We start from the raw sequence: 19170 nt of genomic DNA on the forward strand, positions 1-19170 counted from the left end.
CACAAGAAAAGACCATTTTCCCCTTCCTTTTATGGATCAAATGTTAGAGAGATTAGCCAAGCATTCATTCTTTTGTTACTTAGATGGATATTCTGGTTTCTTTCAAATTCCAATACATCCTAATGACCAAGAGAAAACTACCTTTACTTGTCCCTATGGTACCTTTGCCTATCGAAGGATGCCATTCGGATTGTGTAATGCGCCTGGCACATTTCAAAGGTGCATGATGGCCATTTTTTCTGATTTTATTGAAGAAATTATGGAGGTCTTCATGGATGACTTTTCAGTATATGGCACTAATTTTGATTCATGCTTGACTAATTTGTCTAAAATTTTGCAGAGATGTGCTGATAATGATGCGTGTTGAATTGGGAGAAATGCCACTTTATGGTCCAAGAGGGGATCGTTTTAGGGCATTTGATCTCCAATAGGGGAATTGAAGTGGATAGAGCTAAAATAGAAATTATTGAAAAAATGCCCCCTCCAACCACTGTCAAAGGAGTGCGGAGTTTCCTTGGACATGCCGGGTTTTACCGGCGATTTATTCAGGATTTTTCTAAACTTGCTAAACCCTTAACAAATCTTTTGAATCATGATGTTAAATTTGATTTTAATCAAGATTGTATGGTTTCTTTTTGCAGGTTAAAGACGGCCTTAACAACAGCTCCTATCATGCAACCCCCAGATTGGACTTTGCCATTTGAAATCATGTGTGATGCAAGTGAGTTTGCTGTTGGAGCTGTCCTTGGCCAGCGAAAAGATAGAAAACCTTATGCCATTTACTATGCAAGCCGAACCCTTGATGAAGCCCAAGTTAATTATGCCACAACTGAAAAGGAGTTCCTTGCGGTAGTATTTGCACTCAATAAATTTCGTTCTTATTTGGTCAACTCAAAGGTAATTGTTTTCACTGATCATGCAGCAATAAAGTATTTAATGAGCAAGAAAGAAGCTAAATCTAGGTTGATTAGATGGATTTTATTACTTCAAGAATTTGATTTGGAAATAAGAGATAAAAAGGGTGTTGAGAATGTGGTGGCTGATCACCTTTCTAGGATGAAAACTGAAAATAAAGATGATGACATTGTTCCACTTGATGTATTTTTCATGTATGATCAGTTGTATGTGTTGAATTCTGCATTTCCTTGGTTTGCTGATTTTGTGAATTTCTTATCTTGTGGTGTCTTGCCACCTGATTTGTCTTGGCAGCAAAAGAAAAGATTCTTGCATGATGTTAAATTTTATTCTTGGGAAGAACCTCTTTTGTTTAGAAGATGTAATGATGGAATAATTAGGAGATGTATACCAGAGGAAGAAATAAATGATGTTATTTACCATTGTCATTCCTCTGAATATGGTGGTCATTTTAGTGTTTCAAAAACTGTTGAAAAGGTCTTGACATCAGGTTTCTATTGGCCTAATATGTTTAAACATGTGAGAGACTTTGTAAGCAAGTGTGATAGGTGCCAAAGGGTAGGCAACATTTCCAAAAGAGATGAGATGCCCCAACAGTCCATATTAGAAGTTGAATTGTTTGATGTATGGGGAATTGATTTCATGGGGCCATTTCCATCTTCTTATGGGAATAAATATATCTTGGTAGGGGTGGACTATGTATCTAAATGGGTAGAAGCTATTGCTACACCTACCAATGATGCAAAAGTTGTGGTGAAATTTCTGAAAAAATTTGTTTTGACCAGGTTTGGTGCCCCACGTGCCATAATCAGTGATGGTGGTAGCCATTTTTGCAACCACCAATTTGAAAAATTGATGAGAAAATATGGGGTAAAACATAGGATTGCCACACCATATCACCCTCAAACAAATGGCCAAGTAGAAATCACAAATAGAGAAATCAAGCAAATCTTGGAGAAAACTGTCAATAAGTCCAGAAAAGATTGGTCCCTTAAATTAGATGACACTCTTTGGGCATATAGAACAGCATTTAAAACCCCCATAGGAACTACACCTTATAGGTTAGTTTTTGGGAAATCATGCCATTTGCCCGTAGAATTAGAACACAAAGCTTATTGGGCCATTAGAGCAATCAATTTTGATTTACAAGCTGCTGGACACAGAAGACTTTTGCAACTTGATGAATTAGAAGAATTGAGACTTGATGCTTATGAAAATGCTAGGATCTATAAAGAAAGAACAAAAAAATGGCATGACAAGCATATCAAGAAAAAGGACTTTAAAGAAGGAGATTTGGTTCTCTTATTCAATTCAAGGTTGAAATTTTTTCCAGGAAAATTAAAATCAAGGTGGTCCGGTCCATTTAAAATTATGAAAGTTTTACCTCATGGTGCTGTGGAAATTTTTGGTGAAAAATCTGGTAATTTCAAGGTAAATGGACAAAGGTTGAGGCATTATTTAGCTGGTGAGCCAATTGAGAAGATAGCAACTTGCTATCTTTCTCATTCTCCATAACATTTTGAGTGAGTATGGTCAAGCTAAAGACCTAAACTTAGCATTTTTGGGCATAACTCATAATTTTTCATTGATTCTTTATTTCTTTCATATATATATTTGTTTTAAGTTTTTCTATACTCCTTATTCAGAGTTTAACATTGTCCTAATTTCCTTGTGCAGATGGGATACAATGCATTGCAAGCAAATGAGCATAAAAAAAAAAAAGCCCACTACCCATAAAAAAAAAAAAAAAAAATTTAGTTGCTTAATTCATTAGTGTTTTTAACTTGTTTAGTTAATATTCTGCTTGTGTTGTTTTTCCTTTACTTGAACCATTTACTTATTCAGTTTTTTTTTAGTTCCTCATAAAATACATTTTTCTTTTATATCTTTAGTACAATTGCTCACTTGCTTTGATTTGCTATTTCGGATTTACACTTGATGGTTACATTTTTGAGCTTAACTTCCTATTTCAACTTTTTGAGTTTAATTGATTTAATGGATTCCATTGCACTGTTTCTTTTGCAATGAGTGCAGCAGCTGTCCAAATTTTACCTAATTAAATTGGCTGCACTTCAATGAGGTAACACTTCTTATCTCAGCTTGTGTCACTTTCAACACAAGTTGTGCTATCGCTTATGCAACAGGGTAATAATTTCTCTATGCACATATAGCCAAATTATCCCATTCCTTGCACATTTTTAACATTGAGGACAATGTTCATTCTGAGTATGGGGGAGAGGGTAAATTTTTTGCAAAAATTATTTTTCCTTGCAAAAATTATTTTTCTTTTTCATTTGCATATAGCGACACACTCATTACTTCATACTTGTACATATTAACATACATACACTGCATATAGCTTCATATACTTAGTTATGCATACTTAGTTGCATATAGGTTGACTATACATTTACACTCATGCATTTCATTCATTCATTTAAAATTTTTGAATTTTTAAACCAGTCTTTGGATTCCATAAGCCACTTATTCAAGCAATCCAACTTGTCTTTAGATGGTTAGTGGAATGAAAGTTCCAGCTGGGTACAAAGTCTTAAGCATTATTCTTTCTCTTACTTAATAGCTGAAAATTAATACATTCATCTAGGTATGCAGATTCTGATTAGTTATTTTGAGTTTTGAGTGTCTGGATAAGCCTTTAAGGAAGAAAATGGTCATTGTCGTCTCACCATTCCTAGAACAAGCATCTTAGATCTTTCAAAGCGAAATTTTTAACTTGCATTTGATAAGAATATGATTTAGGCATTCCTTCATATTTTAAACCTCACATTTAGCCTTAACCTACCTTAATTTCATTTCAACCCTTGCAAAACCCCCTTGAACCTTAATTCCCTAATTTCTTTGGAACCCAAATCATTTACCTAGCCATTAAACCTAAACACTACCACCTATCTATGAGAATAATATTTTAGCAATTAAGTGCATAAAAAAAAAAAAAAAAAACTTGGAGGATTGAAACATCTTGAAAAGTGCTAGAGTAATTGTGAAAAGTTGATAAAAAAAAAATAAATAAATAGTCACAAAAATATCCCAAAGGTAATTTTGGGTGTGACGTGAAATAGGGACACATACAAAATTAAAAAATATATTATAAAAGTAGTCCCTTTATTGTGTTAGCACTTAAGATTCATTGTGAATTTCTTTCCTCTTGATAAAAAAAATTAGTATTATAAAAAATAAAAAAATAAAAAAATATTTGAAAAAAAAAAAAAAAAAAAAAAAAAGAAAAAATTGGATGCACTTTGAGTTTCATGATTAATATTATTCTCATATTTTGTTTACCTTATTCCCTTTCTTTGTTAACCACAATCTTACCCTATTTGACCCCATTACAACCCTTAAAAAGGCCTAATGATTCTTTGAAAAATGCTTGTTACATTAGTAGAGTTAGATCTTTTATGCTTGCATATGGGTTTGGCAATATAATCTTTCATACATTACTCACCATCTATTTGAGACGCATTGGCTATCTATTTCATTTAGGTTTGTTTTGGCACAATTGACTCTTGTAGCTGGTTGGTATTTGTTGCTTGGGTTGATTGGTTAATTCTTAGCTATTCTGTAATAGTTGAGAGTGCTTGCTTCATTCTTTGTGCTTTTCTTTGGTGGGAATTTGGAATGTTGGTGGCTAGAGGTAAGTTGGTAGTTTGGATTAGTGAATTTTGTGTTTTCAAAGACTGATTCTATTCCCTTCCAAATGAGTTTTAATGAAATTTTGCTTGAGGACAAGCAAGAGTTTGAGTATGGGGGAATTTGATGCATGCATTTTAGATCATCATTTAGGAGTAATTTTTGCACATAATTTACCCTTATTCATAGCTATTATTTTAGATATTAGTATATATTTAGTCAATTTTGCAATTTTCACATTTCTTAGTTTAATTTTTGGAATTTATTTGTTTTGTAGGTTAAATCTGGAGAAATTTGATGTATTTTGATCAGTAGCCATTTGGAGGAGATTAAAATCGAATTGCAAAAATTTTGAAGTTGAAAAAAAAAAAAATGGCGAGGCGACACAACTGCGGCTGACAAGAATTAGCTCATGTCGCAGTTGTGTCGATCGTCGAATATTCACGCCGAGAGCGACACAACCCGCGACACAACGACGGCTTATATGTTTTTTCTTGGAAAATTTTTGACGTGGCATTTCCGTTACTCGACCTTTTACCTCACTTTCTCTGGATCCTTCCCTTTTACCCATTCTAGAACAGTCCCTTGCCTAAATAAAGTGCCCTTTATCACTTTCTTTCCATAGAGAGCAAGGGAGGCATTTTTAGGAAGATAGAAAGAGGGAAAGGGAGGAGCATCTTCTGCATCTTCTTCAAGCAGCAGCAAGGATCACGTTTCTGCACTTTTCTGCAGAGATCCTGCTGCAAATCTCTGGAGTTTTCTACCCCTTTAAGCTTACATTTCCATTATTTCTTCATTTCTTCATTTGGGTTTATCTTTAAACAATGATTTGTGAGTAGTTTATTGAGATTCTAGAGATGGGTTTGTAAATATTGATTTGTTTTGTGGTTTTGAACTGATTTAGCCATTTAAATGAAGATTGTTATATTTTGATTTATTGCTTGTGTGCTTATTTCCATGCTTGATGAATGGGCCCTCATTGAGTTAAGTTTTAATCCTTAATAGATGGACTGAAAAGTGAATATTGGGGATAGATAATCTTGCAATAAACTTTATTTTCTTGGTGTTAGAAATAAGCTAAGAAGATTAAGGGGAACTTTCCAAAAATCAATTAGAGCATTAATTGGGTTTTGTTAGATTTGAAATACCGTGAAAACAGGGTTTGATTTAATGAAAACCAATTTTGAGATGCTTGAAAAGGTTTCAAAAATTTAAGAATTGATTTCCCTCAAAATTGCAATTCTCATGTGTTTGGCTAAATTAGGAAAAATCACATGCAAACAATATTGAAAATCCAATCTCTAGAATCAATTTATTTTTCATTGAAATTAGATTTAAATCCTCCAAACCTCATAAATAGCAATTTAAATTTAAATCCAATTTAAATCCAATTTCTATAATCACTTTATTTTTATTTTTATTGAATTTAGATTTAATTCTTCTTAATTTCATAAATAGAAATTTCAAATTAATTTTTGGTAATCTAGTCTAATTAATTTTAGTTAATTGTTTGATTTAGCATTAATTCCTTAAATACCAATTTTAATTCCAAATTTCATTTTACATCTTTAATTTTTGTCTTAATTTTAATTTTTAGATTTTATTTTTAATATCTTTTAATTTTTGTCATTCTAATTTGCTTATACTTTTATTTCCAATTTAAGCACAATTCCCTGTGGGATCGATATCATTTTAAAACTATACTACTGTGACCCGTGCACTTGCGGACACACCGTATCAATTAATTCGGCTGTGAAGCTGATCTCCTGCCTTTGGAGTTCCACCTCAGGACACACGGGCCATATCTGCTACGATCAAACACTCCAAACTTTGGATAATATGATGAATAATTGTGTGGAAATTTAATATTTTATCTATTTATTTATTTATTTATATTAATTAATTAATAATAATTTAATATATTTATTAAAAAAATATATTTTATTAGATGATCTGTTTATCTATTTATATATATATATATATATATATATATTATTTTTGAAATTAAATATATATCTGTAATTTAAACAACCCAATTCAATAATAACTCTTATCACATTCTACACCTAATAGAACTCTTCAAATATATATACTCTAATCATCTCTTCTGCTAAACTTTGCTTTCAAAACCTATTTGTCACCTCCTTTTATACCAAATACTATCAACATGTATTTTTATTATATTATATATATATATAAATTTACGATTTATAATCTGATGTGCACAGAGAATTCATAAATTCTTACTTCTCTATTCATTACCTTAGATTCTATTTTCAATGTAAAAAATTCTCTTTTTTTGTTCAATAATGGATAAATTTGATTTTATTTTCTCCTTAAATTGTTACAATTACTCTAGAAATTCATTTTTTTTTTCTCTTTGACCATTATTATTGAATTGGATTAATTATAATCACTGATAGACAATAACTTTGAAGCTAAATTTTAATATCAACCCTCGTGTTCATTTATCTGGAATATATATATATATATATATATATATATATATATATATATATATATATATATATATATATCTGGTTTGGAAGAGAGAAATCTTTGATTTTATATATATATCTGGTTTGGAAGAGAGAAATCTTTGATTTTAAAATGGCAAGGCCATTTCGTTTTGTAACAGAGAAGAATGTTCTTAAATGTTTGAAGTGTTGTTCAATTGACTCCGAGAACACAAGAACATCGTCTATATAGACTATGCAAAATTTTGAATATGGATTAAAGATTTTATTCATAATTCTCTGAAATTCTGATAGGGCATTTTTTAGGCCAAAAGGCATGACTGTCCACTCATATTGTCCAAAGGGAACCATTACTCTAATAGAGAGAAGTCTAGAATTTTCAAACAAATTTCCTGACAAAATCTTAGATAAAACCCATCTATAGAGATTCTTAGGTAGCTTGAATTATGTCTTAGATTTTTGTCCAAATATTAACCGTCTAGCAAAACCCTTGCATGATAGGTTAAAGAAAAATCCTGTTCGATGGACAGATCATCACACTGAAGTGATCTGTCATATTAAATAACAGGTCCAAACCATTCCTTGTCTGCATTTAGCAAATCCATTAGCCCCTAAGGTAGTCGAGACAGATGCCTCAGAGTTAGGTTATGGTGGAATTTTAAAACAAGTTCAAAATGGAAAAGAACAAATAGTTCAATTCCATTCTGCACATTGGAATGATTGTCAAAAGAAATACTCTACCATCAAAAAAGAGATTCTTGCAATTGTCATGTGCATACAAAAATTTCAAAGTGATTTATTAAATAAAAAATTTTTGCTTAGAATTGATTACAAATTAGCCAAAGAAGTTTTGCAAAAAGATGTTTAAAATCTTGCATCAAAATAAATTTTTGCACGATGGCAAGCAATTTTAAGTATTTTTTATTTTGAAATTGAATTTATAAAATGAGATACAAATTCTATCCCAGACTTTCTAACCAAAGAATTTCTTCAAAACAGGCCAATGCCCAGAAAGAAAAATACCAAGGCTGAAGCCTCAGCCTCTACAAAACCAAACCCTACAAAACCAGTCATCTCTTCTGCAAAGCCTATACAAACTTGGGCAGACATAGCCGAAGCAGAAGAAGAAGAAGAAGATCATACAAAATATATTGAATCTCAGGCTCCAGAAACTGACAGCCAGATTCAAAAATGGATAGAATTACTATCCAAATCTCCTGAAGTTCTTCAGGCATTACAAAACATTTCCCAGAAAGGTAAATCTACAAAACCCATTTCCAAAACCCTTGAGAAAGGAGAATCTTCCTCTCAAAAAACCCTTTCTCAAAATATTTCTCAAGCAAATGAGATTTTACAAATCGAATTCCAAAATAGTCTTTCTCAACTAAATTCTTCTCAAATAGTTTTGTCCCAGACAAAATTAAAAAAGAAGTCTTCACAATGGATTATAAAAACATATTTTCAAAATGTTTTGATTATAGAGGATGAATTTCTACACCAAGACGCCTCTATAGCAATTTCAAAAGCTTTCCCAAAAGGATGGCATTACAAATCATGGGATCTTACCAAGACCCATTCCTACTACCAGGTAATTCTTGAATTCACTGGCTCAGCAAAATTCAAACATTTTTACCTAAAAGAAAACCATGCTGATCCGGCTTATTCAACCTGTCACATTCAAAACGTCCTTAATCTTTCTGATTGGGGGCAAGAACTTATAAAACCAAAAATCTTCCCATTATCATTTCAAAACAAGATAGACCATTGCCAACATTTCAATTACTGAGATTACCAACAGGCATGGTACAATACGTTTCTCATGCAAAATCACAAGAATAGTCATTCATGGCTGTTCTATTTCCAAAAAATATTTGATCCTTCCAAAACCCCTTCATGGTTTGCTCAGTGGTGGAAGTATTTTGGTGCACTACCTGAAATTCTTATACCAGAAATATCAGAGAGTTTAAACCTTTTCAAAACCCATTACAAACCCTCACCTAAAGAGAAAAGGTTTCCTCCTCTTCTCTTATTTTCTTCAAAATTCTTTTTATCTTGGGTTCTTATCTGGTTTTTTGAATTTCGACCCCAAGATGGATTGAATACAATCATCAGAAGGTTTAAGGTAAAATGATGGGATTCATTTAATATCCCAGAAACAATTACAAACCAAGGAGTAATAACCTCGCTTAAGGGAAAAAACCTTTTTCCACCAACTCCTATACAAAACTTTTCAAATCAATTATTTTTTTGCCCAAAGATCACATGCCATGGCAAGATTAGCAGGAGCTAAAAATGATGAAGAATATTTTGCAATAATGGAACAATTATTGCAAAACAAAACCAATTCTTCTGCAGCCAATTCTGATTCAGAACCCATCATAGACTTGGGAGATGATGATGAAGAAGGTTGTGGTACCTCTTCACAAATACAAAATCTGTTATAAAAAAAAAAGAAGAAAAAAAAAAAGAAAAGACCGGAAAAAGAAACTTATGGCGGCAAAATTATCCATTTTCTCTTCATTTTCCTTCTATTTTAATTTTTGTAATCATTTTCACTTTTGTAATATTCTCTTTTTCCTCTTCCTTTATTTCAAAACCAGACAGGACACTCTTCACCTGTCATATCTTGTACTGTTCACATGTGAAGGAGACAAGAAGCACTGTTCACACGTGAAGGCATCAAATGGCAGACACTGTTCAAAACCTACAAAATTACAAAACTGCCCCTGGACACTTCTATATAAGGAGGCACCCATCCAAGGCAAACCATTCTTCAAGCTTCTTGAGCCCAAGCTTCTCCCCTTCAAGCTTCTAAAGCTAAGAGAATCCGAAGAAGGTTCTGAAGGAGTTTCACCCCGAGGTGAAGAAAGGAGCAAGAAGGTTGATTCACTTCCCATCCTGCCCTACCTCTACATCACCTATAAACCTACAAACCCTGTAACTTCCTTGTAGTAGATCTTAGGAAGCTCATGTGTTGAGCAACCTTTATAAGTCCTACCCGAAATTATATCTCCAAAACCTTTGTACAAATCTTACAAAATTTATAAGATTTTGAAGTAAGTTTTCTTCAATTTCTTTTACAAAATTTTAAATTTATTTTGCCTGCATATGGTCGGTTCAACAGCCTGGTCTGCATAAATATACGTATATATATTCATAACGGACTGGCTCTGCCGCCTATTAAATATATACATGTATATTCATATTTAAATTTCAAGTTTAATTTTATTTTTGTTAAGTATATATATTCTTAACGGACTGGCTCTGCCGCCTATTGAATATATATATATATATATATATATATATTTAATCTTTAATTTACAAATTTAATTTTCATTTCTGATGATTTTCCTTTCTTGTGCATTTTGTTTATTTCTTTAATTGTTTATATATTATTCAAGATCTAGATTGTTGCTTCTTCCCTGTTAGCTCATCCCCCTTTCGATCCCTGTGCGTCCTTGGTATCAGAGCCTGGGGGGAAAAGGTTCTATTTAAGGTTCGGATTCACATTTAAACATTTTTTAGAGGTTGGTAAGATGATCTTAAGGTGATAAGATAGCTTCTTTAGAGGTGTAAACAGGCCTGGGTTGTAAGTCCCGTCTTTGTAGCCGAGAGGGTGTGTTTAGGGCAGTGATTCCTTTGGCGATTACCTCACTTAACTCAAAAGATCAACCTAGAAAAATTCTTTAAGTATGAATCCAATTTTCTGTAGGATAGTTTCTTCTTCAAACTCTTCTACCTCATCCTCTGAGTCGAGAAAGATAGTTAATAGTGAAGAAATAATAATCGAAAATTTTGAAAAATGTATAGATAATTGGGAAATTCCAAAAGTACAAAAGGATCAGATCTATTAGACTACAAAACTCAATTTTTTCAAAATTGATTTCACGATCAAAACTGAAGAAAGAGATCTTCATATTACAAAACCTTTTGAGACGATTTCTCTTCTGTCCCAAAAATCCTTACAAAAAAACTGTGAAAAACAATACAAATACATCCATATAGGTTTAGTCCAAGTTGGAATTAAACCACTTACAAAAGAAGGGTTGAATACCTCAATCCTAGCAGTTCTTAGAGATACTAGATTCATAAACTTCCAGGACTCTTTGCTTAGTTCAGTCGAGTCTAGTTTGTGCAGTGGACCAATATCTTTTGATTGCTATCCAAATTTTACTGTTTCGTTAAACGATAGTAATATTACAAAATCCCTTGTTTTACAAATCAAAACTCACAATTACAAAATGCTTGAAGGATCTATTCCTCTTGCACTGATTTACAAAATCCATTACAAAGCTATTGTTTCTGCTTTTGCTACAAAACATAAGCTTCAAAGTAAAAGAGGAGAAACTTTGTTTTTACAAACTGATCTTACAAAATCCAACACTGTAATCCCTAGATCTATCCAATGGAAGGACATAACCCTACTAGAAGAATGGATCTTAGAAGGTGCAGTAGAACCAGAATCTTTAAAAATAGTTGAGCCAAACATTCAACTGAGGCAAATAACCCAGTATGACGATGGAAGAGTCAGCCTGCCTTAGCTTGAACAGAAGCCTTAGGTTTCCAGATGATTCCTCAACATCCAGTACTATTGACATAGGAAGAGTATCTTGTATACCTTCTGTCATTAGTTTGCCTGTTACAAAACCAATTGGAATACAAAATATTCGGCCTAGGTATTCTACCTCAGACTTACTCTTCTAGGTTTTCTATTTCAGAAATACCTAGATCCACTTTACAAAACGTAAATGGCTCTACAAATGTTCCACATCCAGTTTATACAAATTTACAAAACGAGTCTGTTCAGGTTGAAACCCAAATAGAGTCAGAACCTACTTCTCCTACCTTTTCAGCCATTACAGAAAATGTAAACTATGAACTTAATGTGCTTGAAAAAGAATTTGAAGTAGACAAACAATATTTGCATGATGATTTTTATTCTCTTAAAAATCATAAAAAGCAAATGTGGTTTTTCAAAAATTTCAATGATCAAAGGAAAGAAATTCAAAAGGAATATTATGACTTTATATACCAACACAAAGTTCATATTTTTTTCTTTAATTAGTTTGAGATGTATGCTAAACAGCATAACATTTCATATCCGTTTTCTAAAACTCCAAAAACTTTCAAAAAATCAGATCCAGTTTCAAAACCTTCTCAAATTTCAAAACCTAAACAACAGGAGTTAGAAGATAATCAATCAGAGTTCATTGCGGTTCTAAAAGATCTTCTAAAGAAAACAGAGGAAAAACTGTCTGTTAATCCTGATACTGTTAGAAACAAAGTTCCTAAATGGGAAATTATTTTAAATTATTCTTAATTACTTCTTATATGAATCATAATTCAAACTAAATTATTTATAAGAAAAAATTTAATTGAATTCTCACATACTCATGATTGATTTATATATTTTTTAAATAATTTTTTTTAAATTAGAAAAGATTGGAATTCTTTCATTTTAAACGTAAAATTTGATAAAAAAAATTAAATGAATTAAATTCTTGTAAAATCTTTTACTCCAAAAAAGGACTTACGACCGGATGATAATAATTTCCGAACTAACATTTTCAGGCTTCTTCCTCCCTGAATTAATCCAAATTCATTCTTACAAAGACATGAGCATAGATATTAATTTTGCTGTGAAGCTGATCTCCTGCCTTTGGAGTTCCACCTCAGGACACACGGGCTATATCTGCTACGATCAAACACTCCAAAATTTGGAAAATATGATGAATAATTGTGTGGAAATCTAATATTTTATCTATCTATTTATTTATTTATATTAATTAATTAATAATAATTTAATATATTTATTAAAAAAATATATTTTATTGGATGATCTGTTTATCTATTTATATATATATTATTTTTGAAATTAAATATATATCCGTAATTTGAACAACCCAATTCAATAATAACTCTTATCTCATTCTACACCTAATAGAACTCTTCAAATATATATACTCTAATCATCTCTTCTCCTAAACTTTACTCTCAAAACCTATTTGTCACCTCCTTTTATACCAAATACTCTCAACATGTATTTTTATTATATTTTATTTACTGTTACATATATATATATATATACATATATATATATATATATATATATATATATATAAATTTACGATTTATAATTTGATGTGCACAGAGAATTCATAAATTCTTACTTCTCTATTTATCACCTTAGATTCTATTTTCAAAGTCAAAAATTATCTTTCTTTGTTCAATAATGGGTGAATTTGATTTTATTTTCTCCTTAAATTGTTACAACTACTCTAGAAATTCTTTTTTTTTTTCCTCTTTGACCATTGTTATTGAATTGGGTTAATTATGATTACTGATAAACAATAACCTTGAAGTTAAATTATTAATATATATATATGTTATTATTATTATATTATTTATTATTAGTTGATATTTTTCTTTTATATTTTGGGTATGTAGGATATTCGAATATTCAATCTATCTATTGAAATTGTCTCTTTTCCATTGAAAATAACTATTGTCTTGGAGGTTTAAGGTGAGTGGTAATTATAGTATATGACACCATTTTAGTCCATTTTAAAATTTCTTAGCATTAAATTTATTATTAAATGAAATTTTAAATCAGTATTTTAACAAATATTTTACATGTAATTTTCTAGAGTTTTATTTTATTATTGAATTTTATTTCGATTTTGATTAAATAATTGATTTTGTCAATTATCTTTGCATTAGAGTCATTAGAATTCCGGGAATAGGCCTTTAATGTCTTTATATTGATTGATATCTGACTATAAAATTTACTGATGTGTTACACTGAATTTATTTGAGATTGATTTGATCTTATTGACTCTCTAAAATTATTGAAATAAACTATTATAATTGCACTATCAGTTATTATTTTCTATTTGAAATTTTTTGTTGATTTTGATTGATTTATACAAATTGATTTTCTATTTTGAATTGGTACTTGTGTCAAGTATCTTTTTCTGTTAGCTGGCCCCGCCGTGTGGACAATCACGGTATTAGGTTGCATTATTGAGTCATGCATCATTGTAATTTATGATTTGCATTAGTATCATATGCATTGATATCTGTGAAGGAGGAGGAACGTATCTAATATCTGGTTGCGCGCTTACCATCTGACCATTGGTAATGTGGGGTATCATCACCCTGGTGTACTGTAACATAAAATTTTTATTAAATGAATTTCTTTTATATATATGTTTTATGAAATTATTTTATTAATGATTTTGATAGCATAAACATGATTTTATTGAATAGAAAATTTATTGTGAAATTAATCAAGTGTCTATCTATTCCTATTCCATTGTGTGCTATAATTATCATTCACTGAGTACTTAGCTCAAACCACGTTTTCTCTGTCTGTTATCTATTTCAGATCAGTAGAATTCTGCAGCTAATTCAAATATTCAATCCATTCTCTAAAGAGAGACAATCTTTGATTTGTTCTCATGGTATACCCGAATTCATGTTTTCTCGGGCTAATAATTAGTTTTGTTTATTGAACAGTTTAAGTTTTTATTTGAAATCAGAGAGACTCAACAGTTTACTTAAGGGATATTTATGATGTTTATTCAGTATTTTGTTATTTAGATTTTATTTATTTTTTTTGGATTAGTAAGTGACAATATATTTATTCAAGATACTCTGATAAGACTTACATGATTTAAGAATATTTAAATTATTCACCGGTCGCGACACAGAATTTTGTGTCGTGACAAATAATATTTTTGTTACATCGGCAATCATGTTTTAGTTCACGCTATGTAAGTAGCAACATTCAATAATAATATTTTGCTCATGTCATATGCCACATCAGTGCTCAAAATCCCTTAACACTAAGGTTACGCTTGGTAGAATATAATATATACAACGTAATTAATTATGTAATGTAATATAATTGTTATTACATTACTCTATTTGGTTGTCAAATAAAAATATAAATAGTGTAATGTAATTATAATTTTTATTTTAATATTTAATTTATTAATAAGTAGTAATGGTCACAGTGATTGGTAGTTGAGTGGTAGTGGTAGCTAAGTAGTAGTGGTGGCTGTGACAACATTGGTTAGATGATGGTGGTAGTAGTGGCTAGATGGTGTATAATGAGGTTTAAGTGTTAGTGATATCAATTGTGATAACATGATGTTGATGTTGATGATTATAGTGGCGTTGCTGGTAGTGGTGATAGAGCAGTGATAGCTGAATAGTAATGATGGTAATAATATTGATAATAAATAAAAAATTAAAATAAATAATTATGATTATATCTATTTTTATATATAATAACTATTACATTATTTTAAATATGATTAATTATGTTATGTAATAATTATTCCATTACATCAAATTTTTTTATGTGACCAAATAACGTAATTAAATATATAATATAATTGCGATTATATTACAATTTTGATTACGCCATACTAAACATGTCCTAAAGTTTGGAATTGGACTAAAATTGATTAAAATTAATAATTCGTGTAAATTTATATATATATATATATATATATATATATATATATTTTTTTTTTTTTTTTTTTTTTTACGGTTTGTCCAATGAAGAATACAATGGATAGAAGTATGACTTGCTAATGCACTCAGCACCATATGCATTTGTTGAACGCTTTCAAATTTATTAGAATTTCAGGGATGTAAAATACTGTTATCCTGGGACGCCTCTCACTAGCTTGTTGAGTCAGTTTATTCATCTTTTCCCAAGGCATAGAAAGGCTAAATTTGTTGAGCATGGAATATTTAACATTATCCTGTGCAAATAGAATCAGAGTGAGAATTTTCTCATATAAGTTCGGAAGAAAAAATAATTATAATTTGCGAATTGGAGAGAAGCACCAACTTATCCTTCAGTATCCTGCAAATTGAATTCTTTCCCAAACAAGTTGAATATTTGGGATGTGAGAAATGGAAGGCGAATTTCCACATCTTTCTTGCAATTGGGAACAACCAACGATTAACAACTGTATGCAGTCTTCTTCTTTTCACCCTTGACAAATGACTCATGTCATCAGTCCAATTGACTAGGCAAATCCACAGGAAAATGATGAGTTACTAAGAAATGTCTAATTTCAGCAGTTTATATTCATGGCTTGTGTTAGAGCAACTTGTTAAATAAACAGATTGCAGTCATTTTCTTGATATCTTCTCCAACTTTAAATTCTACAGTGGAGAACCTCCCTCCCCACCATATCCTTTCTTTATTGTATGCGAGTTTTACATGGCTATCATTCAAAGGATTGCCGAAAAAGAATGGCATCAGCAGCAATGTAATTCTAGCGAGGAGAATGGAAATTTTTTTTTTTTGTACAATTGAGTTCCACTAGGACTCTGTTATACTAATAAGGAGAATAAGAAGCGTGATTGTATGTGTTAGTTGAAGAATTGAAAGTTGCTAAGAAGGTTGTAATTGGTAGGAACAATTATGGGAAGAGCTGGTGGCTGTATAAATAATAGCTATTGTAACTGAAGGGGATCATTTTGGAAAAATATCAAGAACCTATTTAATTTCTCTCTCATTCTTTCTTTCTCTTCTCCTTAGAAGGAATTTTTTTGTCCATTAAATATATAAATCTCACATGTTTTTTGTCTTGAGTTCATGGTAGACTCAATCTTTAATATATGAGTCCCACTACACATCCTGTGTTTTGAGTTCATGATAGACCCGATCTAGGTAAGAATTTTCCGTCCTTAAAACTTTAACTTTATTTCTTTTTTTGCTTTATTTCTGTTCTTTCTACTACTTGAGATCTTGTTGTTAAGAAATCTACTACATAACAGACTCGAACTCAAGGCCAAACAACCCTAAAAACCACTCCAATACCCTTGAACTATTAGTAGAATGGAATTTTTTTGATGAGATTGAATTGAATAAAGGAGAAATGCCGAAGGGAGATTGATTCTCTCGAGATTGCATTATGAGGAGGGAAATGCATCTTTTTTTAGAAATCTATTTTACTTATTTATCAATGATGTAAATTAAGGCGGTTAACTTAGCTAGGAGCCTAATTATTAATTTTTTGAAATTAAAAAATCTAATTGGACAAAAAAAAATTATGGTAGCTCAATTCAACCTTGGCTAGTAATTAATTCTAGTGCTTTCTCTAAGTCATCAGCCGGAGAAGTCTTATATATGCTGTCGCAAGACAGCAATGGCAAAATTGAGCTTTATATTCCACACTAAAGCAAAGCAAAGTTAAACATAATCATTGCAAAATCTCCAAGGACAGTTTCTATGCATTTCTTTACCACAGATTGTTAACTTCACAGTAAATAAGGCGAAGAGAGAAGAGAATGAAGCTTTAATTATTTGTATATATAATATAATAAATTACAACATACTAATATAAAATCCTGGAACGATTAGTCTTTGCCCCAACCTTCAAATAGCAATTGCTTGCTTAATTTTTTAATCTCCTTTTGGCCTAATCTCTATCCCTTGAACAATGATACCACTTTTCCAGTGATCACCTTTCACTCGTAAATTTATCTTCAATTTTCCATCTCCGCCGTTCTCGCTATTGAACTCACCCAATTCAATCTCCAGCCACCCATCTACTCTCTCTTTCGGGTATTTGCCATAGCTTTTTCCGGCAGGCACAGAGGGTTGCGAACCCGAAACCCGGCTGCAGTTAAACAAACCAGTTAGCCTTCTTAAAGTTTGGTGTTGGCGCTTCTGTCCTCTTACTGGAACCAAAAACACTACGCTTATCTTTTTCACTTCCAGCAAGCTCTACAGTGATCTCTGCTGGATGTCCTTCAAACTCATAAGCACTTGTTGTCAATTTGAACACCAAGTACGCCGCATATGATGTTTCTGGGGACAACATCTGGATACTAATTTCGCCATTGATTTCAAACCAACAAACATCAATAAGCTCAGCCACTTCCGAAAATCTGTTCGTACAAAGCTTCAGTAAGTTTCTTAATCAAAAAATTAGATGGAAAATAAAAGAGAGAAATGGAGAACCTGGAATCTGGGTCGGGTAACCATCTCCAATAATCTGGAGAATTGGACCAGATAATTGTAAGGTCCCTTGCAGAAAGCATGTAGCATTTCCTCCCGGTCCATTTCTCCAATGCAAAGCTCTGTTAATGGAAAGGACATGATAAGATAGAGTTAATATGAGAAACAGGAATTGGAGGAGGAGAAGGGAGCGAGATTACCTTTCTGCCATCGTCGATGAGCATCGGAGAATCACAGAGGCTGAGATGACTCTTTGCAGACATCGAGAGGACCTGAAAACGGTTGAACGTTCGCCGGCACTCTGTTTGCAATGAAGCTTTTGGGTAATATATTGAGTTTTCATAATTGAAGCAAGCATAAACATGCCCTGACCAAATAAGTCAATTTTTAATTTTTTACAAACTCTTCTAAGTCTTAATTTAGTAAAATATTATATTTTTAATAATGAAATTATTATTTTTTATTTTTTAAAATTATTTATTATTTTTAATTAAAATAAAAATAAATATTGAAGAACACCCAGAAAACCATGGCCACAAATAAATTCAAACAGAAATCAGAGAAATATATATTATAAAATTAATCTCATAAAATTAAATCTTTTAATTTATTAGTGTATTTAAAAATTTATCATATACCATATTTTTTAATCTACATAATCTAACGATTTGTTAAATAATATCTACTTAACTTAAATATTGATTATTTTAAATTTAATTTATTATATTTAATTATAAAATTTAAAATTTTCTTTTTCTTTTTCTTTTAAAGAGAGAAGAATAAAATATAGATCATAAATTAAGAAATTATTTAACACGTAATTATTATTATTACTATTTCTTAAATATTATCCTAATATTTAAGATTTTATTTTGGACAAACTATTTCTAATTATTCAAAATTTTAATAAAAATTTTAGTTGTATTTAATATAATTAACTAAAAATTTTATTATTGATTAAATTTTATATTATAAATTTAAAATATAAAATTTTATAAAAATAAATACTAAATTATATATTAAAATAAAAAATAAATAAGCCACCCAATGTGCAAAAAAATAACTAGTTTTATTTGAATTTGGAACACCATAGCTGCAGTTGGTGATTTCTGTTTAAAATCCAAAAACTACAAAATCAAA

The 19170-nt window shown here is 30.9% G+C and overlaps 1 pseudogene; it reads right to left on the minus strand.

Moving 5' to 3' along the window:
• Nucleotides 1-17350: 17350 nt before the first annotated feature.
• On the minus strand, nucleotides 17351-18551 carry LOC110659989 (F-box protein PP2-B1-like; annotated as a pseudogene).
• Nucleotides 18552-19170: the final 619 nt, after the last annotated feature.

The sequence above is a fragment of the Hevea brasiliensis genome, chromosome 14, assembly GCF_030052815.1.
Source record: "Hevea brasiliensis isolate MT/VB/25A 57/8 chromosome 14, ASM3005281v1, whole genome shotgun sequence".
Classification (NCBI taxonomy): Eukaryota; Viridiplantae; Streptophyta; class Magnoliopsida; order Malpighiales; family Euphorbiaceae; genus Hevea; species Hevea brasiliensis.